The sequence below is a fragment of the Leptodactylus fuscus genome, chromosome 7, assembly GCF_031893055.1.
Source record: "Leptodactylus fuscus isolate aLepFus1 chromosome 7, aLepFus1.hap2, whole genome shotgun sequence".
Lineage (NCBI taxonomy): Eukaryota > Metazoa > Chordata > Amphibia > Anura > Leptodactylidae > Leptodactylus > Leptodactylus fuscus.
In genome coordinates this window covers 93,367,273-93,376,152 of record NC_134271.1, presented here as the reverse complement: position 1 = coordinate 93,376,152, position 8,880 = coordinate 93,367,273, and positions in this window count along the sequence as shown.

Sequence of the window (8,880 nt, the reverse complement as noted above, 5' to 3'; positions counted from 1 at the left end):
GGTCGCTGAAATTCCCACGGAGGCCTGCGCAGCTGCTGAAGTATAAATTCGACGTAGGGAACCCTGATAGAAAGAGAAGGGATTAAGTATGTTCTCCTGAGACCTTGTCTCCCCACCTTAAGGTGCCCACTTACCTCCGTACGCCGATCCATCGCATCCTGTAGATTAGAGCCATCTGCCGATGGCACCACCGTTCATTTCGACAGCTTCGAAACGGCCATATCGACCCTCGGGGGCGGACCCCAGCGATCAAACTGATCCTCCTCCACCGGAAAGAGGGTCCGAAACTTCTTGGAGAGTTGAAACGACCTCTCCAGGCGCTTCCACTCCGCCTCCATGTTCCTCGCCACTGCTGGCTCCACCTTGAAGGACCTTTGTCCCTTCTGGTCCGGGTCCCTGTCACGCTCTGGACGCACCATTTTCATCAGCCTTGGCATTTTCTCCAAGGGAAAAGACGGACCCGTATCCACCGACTCTTCATCCGAAGAGACTTCATCCACAATCTGAAATTCCTCGTTCAGAGGAAACGGACGGGAAGTGGACTCCAGACGAGGTCTCTTCGTGAGATGGGCGATAGAATCTTTCATTTCATGCATAGACTCCTCCACAAAGCCTTTCACCCAGGAGATGACCTCATGAACCTGGGTTTCTTCCGCCCGTGGAGCCCTGCATTGGCGACATCGTGAATTTTCATATCCGTCAGGTAACGGAATATTGCAATCCTTGCATGGTGCGTGTCTGCGCACCGATGCGGATTTCCTGCGTCTTCCCTCGTCGGAACTTGACGACGAGGATGAAGAAGCCATCTAAAAGAGAGACCAGATTCATAAAATATCTCCCCCCATACCTGACAGGGATCCACAGGACACTTCCCTAAACCAAAAAAATACCTTACAATCCAGTCCAGAAAGTTCAAAACGCTGAGTTGAAGACTCTCTGTATACCACCAGGCTGAGCAAGCCTCAGAGCCTGAACCAGTCCCTGCAACACCTGAGCAGCGACTGACAGGCAGAAGCTGCCATACTAATATACCTCTCAGAGGGGGAGGGCACAATAAACCCCGCCCCTCCCGGTGGGGGGGGGAAAGGTGAGGGACCCAGGGGCTTCATACTCTCCCCCCCCACCGAGGGGGAGCTCCATGCCCCTTCACAGTGTCCCAACACTCCCCCCCCGCTCAGCTTCTAAGAGCCGGGGAGAGCAGAAGAGCCACCGGACAGGCGCGAGCTACTGCGCATGCCCGGCGGCACGGGATCGCATAAAACAGCCGGGCCCGGCGCGCGAACCCTTCCTGCGCATGCGCCGAACTCCGAAGCTCCGTACAGGAGCCCGGGAAAGCCGGCGCCGAACGCCGAAGTGCGCGGGTCCCTGCCCGTGCCTCCAACGCTCCAGGTAGGCTGCAGTCGAGCTCTCCCCCCCCCCAATCTTGGGGAGCAGGGCGCCCAACCCACAGCAACAAATACACAGAAAGAAAAGAAAAAAGGGAAAGTGGGAGAGAGGAACTCTGCCCCCCCCCCAACCTTTCCCTGCCACCTGTCCTGCCCAGCAGGACAGAAAAAAACGCGGGGGGGAGGGGGTCAGTTGGCCTCTTATAGGGGAGGTTCCACTTTTGATTAAGTAAAAGTTCCCCCTGTCCTAATTGCTCGCAGGGGCAGGAATACCCCAGTTGTTGCGCTGCTGTATGGGGAATATATATGTCCGGAAGTGGTTACCTTGTTCTGCAAGGACATACCGGTACGTCCTGGTAGTTTTTAGCAGCTGCGTGAAAACTACAGTCGGAGCTCTCTTAGAGAAAGCAGGGACAATTTATTAACATCCCTGCCTTCCCGATCACTGTGTACACAGTGCTCAATGACCTGTGGATAGCCAGGTGCGTATGCAGCACTAGCATAGCTCTCAACCTTCCTGCATTTTGCAGGACATTCCCGATTTTAAACTCCTGTCCCGCACGACTTACTGCATGTCCCGCTCTGCCCCTGAAGTGTTTTGTTTATTAAACTTTCCCCAGATCACCATCCGCTCTTATAACAGATAAAAAGTTGTAACCAGGATAAGAGCGGCTGGTGATGGGGGGAAAGCTTATATTATTGTACTCAGAAGGAGCTGTGTGACATCAGACGGTCACATGATTAGGTAGGCGTGTCTTTGTATCCCGTGCAGGGAGGAATAGATGGAGAGATGTGTGGTTCAGGGTGTACTGTGGGGTACAGGGTGTACTTTGGGGGAGGTGGGGTGCAAGGTTGACTGTGTGTGGGGGAGAGGTGTGAGATGCAGGGTGGACTGTGTGTGATGGAGAGATGTGGGGTTTAGAGTGGACTGTGTGTGATGGGGAGATGTGGAGTTCAGGGTGTACTGTGTGTGTGGGAGAAATGTGGGGTGCAGGTTGGACTGTCTGTGGGGGGAGATGTGGCGTTCAGGGTGTACTGTGGGGTACAGAGTGTACCATGGGGGGATGTGAGGTGCAAGGTTGACTGTGGGGGAGAGGTGTTGGGTGCATGGGTGTACTGTGGGGGGGTGAAATGTGGAGTGCAGGGGGTACTGTGGGGGGGAGAGATGTGGGGTGTAGTGTGTACTGTGTGTGTGGGAGATGTGGGGTGCATGGATGTACTGTGAGGGGAGAGGTGTGGCGTGCAGGGTGTACCCTACGAAAAAATTGGTCATGGAGTCAATTTAGAAGTGGGTGGAGCTAAATTTGGTATGGCCTGCCCACATTTTGTCCCTCTTTCTGTATTTTAAAAGTTGGGAGGTATGCACTAACCTGGTGATAGAATGTCACCAGGATGCACTTTGGGACGAAGGCAAGCTGATAATGACAGTTTGATGCCCTTGAGTAATGTGTTGGTAAATCCTGGGTCCTGAAATTCATGTGGATGTTATTTTGACCTGTTCCACCTACCTAAACACTGTTGCAGACCAAGTACACATGTTGATGGCAGTTGTAATCTCTGATGGCCTCTTTCAGAGTATTGCTCCTGATCACACTGCAAACATTGTTGTAGAATGTTATGAGGAGCATAACAAACAATTCCAGGTGTTGACTTGTCTTCCAAATTCCCTAGATCTTAATCCAGCTGAGCATCTGTGGGATGTGCTGGAAAAACAAGTTCAATCCATAGAGGTCCGATAACTCACAGGACTTAAAGGGAACCTGTCATATTGATCATAATTAGGGTTGACCTGATCTTGAGATTTCAGGATCGATTTTGAAATCTGATCTCCGATCATTTTCCATTCGAACCCGATCTCGATCCCTATTCCGATTCTAATGCAAGTCAATGTTTTTTTTTTTTCTAAGATCATTTTTTAAAAGCTATAAAAAGTTACCAAAAATACATACAAGTTCTTAGAATGCATAGAAAGAGCAAGGGAACACTTAAATGGCCATAAAACATTGTTTTTTAATCACTACACAGCGTGGAGTCCAAAAATTGAAGCACATGAGCCTCAATCATATGAGTGACCTCTCTCCAAGGAAGCATAGGCCTTAAAATAAAGTTTTTCAGTAGCATGGAGTCCAAAAATTGAAGCATGTGAGCCTCAGTCACATGAACGACCTCTTCAAAAGTAAGCATAGCCAGTAAAATATAATATTTTCATGACTACACAGCGTGGAGTCCAAAAATTGAAGCACATGAGCCTCAATCATATGAGTGACCTCTCTCCAAGGAAGCATAGCTCGTAAAATATTGTTTTTTCCAGTAGCGTGGAGTCCAAAAATTGAAGCACATGAGCCTCAGTCATGAGTGACCTCTCCCCAAGGAATCATAGGCCTTAAAATAAAGTTTTTTCAGTAGCATGAAGTCCAAAAATTGAAGTACATGAGCCTCTGAAAAATTATAGCCTAAAAAAAAAATTTATGTGCAGGAGAAGCTACATAAAATCGATGAGATATTTTGTAACAACATTGATTTCTTTATAATGCCAATGGTGTGTTATAGCCCTTCTCAATCCAGGACTCGTTCATCTTTATGAAACTCAGGCGATCGACATTGTCAGCAGAAAGTCTTGTCCGAAGTTCTGTGACAACACCACCAGCAGTGCTGAACAGTTGTTTTGAGAAGACACTAGCTGCTGGACAGGAATGTAACCCCAGGGCATACTGGGCAAGTTCAGGCCACATTTCCATCTTGAACACCCATTAGTCCAGCAGGAAAGACTCTTGAGGTAAGATGTCTATGTGCGTTTTCATATAGACTTTCACCGGCAACAAAAAATGCCGACTCCGGTCTGATATCTCTACATTTAATGTTGCTGTAGTAGGCCTCAACAAAGACAGCCAAGCATTAGCCATTATGCCCACACTTCCCTTGCAACAGGCTGTGCTTCTGTCTCTGGGACCACCACGGCGTTGTGAAAGGTGTGCAGGAGTTGGAGATGATCTTGACTCACTGTTTTCTGTAGGAAATGTGTCCATTAAGTCATCCAACAGTTTTTGATGGTACATATCGATATCCCTAGAAGCCTGTGGTGTGATGGAAATGAAGCCCGGAACTTTATCCCTGAAGCGAGGATCAAGTAGGGTTGCCACCCAGTATTCAGGTTAGTATTCAGGATCTGCAAGCATGTTTTTCACACGTTTATCTTCCAGAACACAATTTAGCATGAAATGACACATGTGCCAATGTACCTGGTGGCGATTCATGACTGTCCAACTCATCTAAGCTGACTATAGTCTCTTCTGCATCCCCCCATCCACACACAATGCCTGTTGATTAGGACTGCTGGAATGACTCCTCTTCAGTGACATCAATCTCCTGATCCAAACTGTCCTCATCCTCCTCTGACTAAGTACCCACAGAGGCTATTCGAGTCTGTGACCCAGTCTCCAACCATTGCCTGATCCGTCCAGCCCTGGAGTCATGGTGGCCATGGTGGTCTTCCAAGTCCTTGCTGTCTTAAAAGAAAATCTCCTCTTCCTCCTCTGTTGCACATACCTGATCCCTCAAAGTTATGAGACTGTCCTTCAATGTGCACAAAAGTGGCACAGTCATGCTGATGCTGGTGTTGTTTGTGCTGACCACTTTTGTGCAGTATTCCAGACACTGAAGAACCAAACAGACATAATACAGCTGTGCCCACTCCACAGCCATATGATGGAGGTTTACCGGGGCAACATTTGTACGTCGGGCCCCTCTCATCATCAAAAGATCGATTACTACTGGCTTCTGTTCGACAAACCTCTGCAACATATTCAATGTTGAATTCCACCTGGTGGGGACATCACATATGAGCCTGTGAATGGGCAAGCGGTGTTTGCACTGAAACTGAGCCATGAGAGATGAAGCTACCTTGGACCGTCGTATATGGGCACACAATGTCTGTACTTTGTCAATCAGGGGTGCAAAATCGGGATAGTGTTTCAAGAACACTTGCACCACCAAAATGAATACATGAGCAAGGCAAGGTATATGTGTCAATGGGAACAAATTCAGGGACGCCACCAAATTTCTACCATTGTCGCAGATCACGTTGCCTATTTTGCAATCTAGCGGACCAAACCATAACTCAGTTTCAGCACGTATAGCATCTTTGATGTTTTCGGCCGTGTGACTCAGTTCCCTCAAACTAATTAATTTCAGTACTGCATTTCCAGCCCCATGATTTGGTGGAGGGTCTGGTGTGGAACTCATTCCATCCCTGGAACTCTCAGGAAATGAAGTTTCTGATTTTGTTGAAGGGGAAGTTGGAACTCCCAATGACTTTTGAACGACCCTCCTTCGTGTTGGAAGAACAGATGACAAACTGCCGTCAACATTTTGACAAGGGTCAAACATGTTGACCCAATGTGCGGTCAGAGATAGGTAGTGGCCCTGCCTATGCTGGCTAGTCCACGTGTCCGTTGTCAAATGCACACATCCACTAATAGATTGTTTTAGAGCATGCTTGATCTGTTGCTTGACATGCTCCTGCAAGTCAGGGACCGCCTTTCGTGAAAAGTAATGGCGGCTGGGTACAACATATTGGGGCACAGCATGGGCCATCAGAGAGTGAAAAGCCTTTGATTGCACAAAGCGGAAAGGGACCATTTCCAAGGCCAGTAGTTTTGAAATACTGGAAGTAAGCAGCTTAGCACGCTCATGTGTGGCTGGATAGGTTTTTTCCTTTCCAATACTTGCTGGAGAGTGGGCTGGATATTAGAACCAGAAAGAGAGGAACATGTTGGAGCAATTGGCATGTGAAATTCAGACGTGGCTCTTTGGCCAGTGGTTCCTGTAATTCTTTTATGCCAATTGCTTGACTGTTGTCCCGCACTGCTGCCTGGCACACATGAAGTTGGTGTGTACGTGGCACTGGCATTGGACAAGTAGGTGGAAGAACTTGCCAAAGCTCGTGGTGGGCCAACGTTCACAGGCACATTCCTGTCTTCACTTTCTTGTTAATTATGTATTTTAAAAAGTGCTGGGTGTACAGATTTCAAATGCCTAGGCATAGCATTTGTATTGAGGTGCCTAGTGTCCTTTCCTCGGCTAAGTGACTGCTTGCAAGTCTTGCATATCACCCTCGTTGGGTCATTTTCATCTTTGGTGAAATATAACCACACAGTTTGTTTGGAGCCTTCATTTTTGGATTAGCACATTTAGGCTCTTTGGGCTGCACAATGTTGGCAGGAGTAGCGTTTACTGGTGTTCGTGTTATAACTGGGATTTGTGCATTAATTGGATGAAGTTTTGGTGCCAGTGGCAAACGAACTTGAACCTCATCATCAGAACTAGTTCCCTGATCCTCTTCACGTGGAGACCAAGTTTTGTCAACATAGTCATCATCCACTGGCTCTTCTGAACAATCTTCCACACTATCGCATGGACTGGCCTGAATGCTGGTGAAGGCAGCCGTATCTGGAATTTGTGTTTCATCATCGTCAGATGACAGCAGTATGTCTGTGAACTCGGACATTGAATGATCAAATAATGCAGCAGATCCCTCAGCTTCTTCCAAATTTGTTGGAAAGGTTAATTTAGAAGGGGGTGAACTGGATCCCCATTGAACATTTTGCACAGCAGATGACCCAAATCTTCGTTCAGTGGAATATGAGGAGGAATTCCCTCCAGAAAAAGATGCTTCAATATATGAAGTAATAAGTTCTCTGTGGACTGGCTTATCAGCATTCAGAATACCGGATTCGCCACACACCAGCAATGCTGACGCCTGTTTTTTCCCTTTCACGGCAGGTGGTTGAGCACTGGCCAGGGCACCTCTGTTGGGTCTTTTTACTTTTTAGTTTTGGGGGCATGTTTTTTAATAAAATAGTAACTTTCATGTGAAAAGGCAGTTTTTATTTAGTTGAGTGACTGGAGAGTTCCCCTTTTTGATGGGAATAGCCTCTCTGTTTTTTTTTAGAAAAAACGTAGATATGCGTTTTTTTCAAAGGTGAATATAGTTTGAGAACAGAGCTGCCTATTGGATGTGGACAGCTGCTGGTTGTCAGAAATGAATGGATACCTTTTTGTGAAAGGTATATATAATCTGAGGACAGAGCTGCCTATTGGATGTAGACAGCCGCTGGTTTTCAGAAAACCCCCCGTATATATACGTTTTTCTAGTCTGAGGACAGAGCTCCATCCTTGACAGAAGAAGCTTTTTAGTTTAATTTTGCTAATAACACCCTCACTAGCACAGCTAATCACCTGCCTACACTGACTCTAGCTACAACTGAGCTCCTCTCCCTAGCTAGTATGTGCAGCAAAATGGTGACATCAGCATCATCACCGCCCTTATATAGAGGGGTGTGATGATGCTGCCGACAACCAATGACATTACTGCCCATAGCTAACATGGTGCCTGAATTTCAGGCATCATGTTAGCTTTTCCCACAATGCAATGATTGGCCAGTAGCCAAGCATTGTGGGAACATAACCTCCGACCTTGATCCCGCCGGAAAAGATCTGGTTCGGAATTCCAATCGCGATCGTGAAATTTACTTGATCGCCGATCTGAATCCGATCTTTTCCGAACAGATCGCTCAACCCTAATCATAATATCTGATCAGTGGTCAGCAAACTATAGAGCAGGATGTGCTGAGAAGATTGATATATTAGATTTACCATAATTTGTATTTTATTAATATTTATAAATATCTGCCTTTTCTGAGTTTAGGACTCAGGTGGGCAATGCTACTCAGTGATCGACAGACTTTCCTACCTTTACTGCAAATAACCCTCACATATTGTTAAATGACTTGGATTTCTATTAAACACATACTGTAGTTTTAATAACTGATGCTTTTACATTTTTGCAATAAAATGTTTGAACACTAGGTGGCACCAAAGTTGTTCTATTGAATCAAAGATGTTAAAATAAATGACTCCAAAACCTGATCATGTCTAGGTGATGCTCTGACACGAGATACATTTAGTGTGTTTTAAATTTAACTGTTATGTCTGTGCAAAAAATATGCTATGTAATAGTTTGTAAGTGAATTCATTTGTATAACATAAAAGAGTAATAGTATTTTTGCATGTTGTACAGTTATATGTTTTGTGAATATTTTGTACCTTTTTACTGGTTAGAGAAACAGTGGTGAACAAAACCATGTTGGTCGATTTTTCCATATTGCTAAACAGGCATGCACTCTGCTAATTCTGGATGGAGCTCCACATAAGTCTTAAAGGGGTGTTTGAGAATACGGTACTGATTGCTGTGGTCTCTTCTCTGCTTGTGATGTCATGATGTCTTCAGCTTAAAAGAGGAAATGAAACTTAGCCACACTTACCCCTCTCTTCAAACAGGTTGATCTAATATTGATGGCCTTTCCTAAGGATTGGTCATCAATATTGCACCAGATTATTACCAATATTAGTTCCAGAAAATGCTACTCCTATAACTTGTGTTGGAACAATGCTTATCCACTAGCAACTTCCAGCACCAGGAGGCTGATAGAGCAGC